We start from the raw sequence: 1,895 nt of genomic DNA, 5'->3' as shown, positions 1-1,895 counted from the left end.
CCAAAGGTCTGTGAGTTTCCGGAAGCACAGTGAGCGATCGTCGAATGTACGTTTCTCCAGACGATATTTGTCAGCATGACAAGCTGCAGCTGAGCCGGTGGCATTGCCATTGAAATTGCATGCGTCCGGACATTGTGCTTAATTTTGGATATCAGAGCAAATGGTTAGCTCGATTGTACGCGTTCGGAAAAGTCAATGCTATTGTTTTGTTGAAAAGTTTTGCAACGAAAGGAAATACCTCAGACGAGCGGGCGATCAATATCAAATCAAAAAATAAATGGACGCCGTGATTGTGAGCACGGGCAATGTAGGCATTTGCTTTGGGAGCTCGGCTGCGTTGGTCGGTTAGCTCAGCTGGTTTGAGCGTGGCGCTAATAACGCCAAGGTTGTGAGTTCAATCCCTACACAGGCCACGTGAAGCGCTTGTGTCGTTAGTTACCCTGTGCCCAAGTTCGCTGCGGCTTTTAATTTCACCTCCTGCAAGAACTTGTCACATGATCGATTCAGATGTGTATTCATTCGAAAGCCAGTCATCGCTGTCTTGGAACAGCAACTCGTTGGTCTCACGCCGGCTCTCAGCTGCGTTGCTGTATTTCCAAACAATGTGAACCATAAAATCACCAAACAGAAAGCCTCGCCAGCGCAATAAAACATTTGACAGGGATAGATGCACAACTCGATCGCCGTACCCATGATGACTCTTGGATGTTGTCTGCAGCAAATCAATCAGTCTCAATTGTTATCACAAAGAAATGCAAAACATGAAATATATGCAGTATTAAGTCGACCTGGCACAGTCTCGGAGGAGAACCAGAGGTCAGGCTTCAATTGAAATCAAAGATTCGTTCATCTTATTTTCCTGGATCTCTGTTACTACTTTTCACGCGACTTCCAGAGGGAATTCATTCACTTGTTCACCTCTTATGCATCGACACTGGAGTTATCATATCCCCAGCAATATCACAGAGCCATTAATGTAAGCGAATTACTGCAGATGCTGGAATCTGAAACCAAAAGAGAAAATGCTAGAAAATCTAAGCAGATCTGGCACCATCTGCAAGTAGAGAAAAGAGCTGACGTTTCGAGTATAACTGACCCTTTGTTAAAGATTTAAAAAAGGGGAGAATTAGGGAGCTATTTACACCATGCTGAGAGAAGGTGAGTCAGGGCTCCAGATGCAAAGGTGATAATGACAGAGCACGGAGAGATTAAAGGGTGATTAGGAGCCGCGAATGACCAAGGCTGAAGCCAGTGCTATGTGGCAAAATATGTGGGGGATGTGTGAAGCAGACTAAATGGAAAACAGGGGAGAAGCGTAGCAAAGCGGGAAGAGGAGAGGAAAAATGTATTGACAGAGTGGAAAGCGACAGAAAGGGAGACAATCAAGAAATAAAAAGTACAGAACAATGAAAGAAATACAAATAAAAAAGGTAATTAAAATAATTGAAAATAAAATTATCTGAAGTTGTTTGAATTTAACAACTTCGACAATTTTCCTTCATTATTTTATTCATCTTTTTTATCATTTCACATGCAATATCTGAAGCCAATAGATATGGACAGCACTGGAAACACAGTTTTTGATCGAACTCGTCCATTCCGAACAGATATCCTCAACTGATCCAGCCGCGATTGCATGCACTTGACCCTTGTCTCTCTAAAGCCTTCCTATTCAAATACACGTCCAAATTCCTTAAAAGTATTGGAATTGTACCAGTCATCACCAGCTCGTCTGGCAACTTATTGCAGACACGCACCACCCTCTGCGTGAAGCCGTTGCTCCTCATTGCCTTTCGAATTCTCACCCTCCCACACCAGATTTGTACCCTCTCGTTCTGCACTGCCCCACCAAATGAAGATTGCATTAGAAATATGTGATATTGAGCAAAACGTGC

At 43.3% G+C, this 1,895-nt stretch overlaps 1 non-coding gene across 1 annotated transcript; it reads left to right on the top strand.

Moving 5' to 3' along the window:
- The first annotated feature begins 339 nt into the window (after window positions 1-339).
- trnai-aau (transfer RNA isoleucine (anticodon AAU)) lies at window positions 340-413 on the top strand. The gene has a single exon. It is a non-coding gene; the product is annotated as a tRNA-Ile (tRNA).
- Window positions 414-1,895: the final 1,482 nt, after the last annotated feature.

Source organism: Hemiscyllium ocellatum, unplaced genomic scaffold, assembly GCF_020745735.1.
Source record: "Hemiscyllium ocellatum isolate sHemOce1 unplaced genomic scaffold, sHemOce1.pat.X.cur. scaffold_261_pat_ctg1, whole genome shotgun sequence".
In the NCBI taxonomy this organism is placed as follows: Eukaryota; Metazoa; Chordata; class Chondrichthyes; order Orectolobiformes; family Hemiscylliidae; genus Hemiscyllium; species Hemiscyllium ocellatum.
This window is presented reverse-complemented; position numbering and strand designations above follow the sequence as displayed.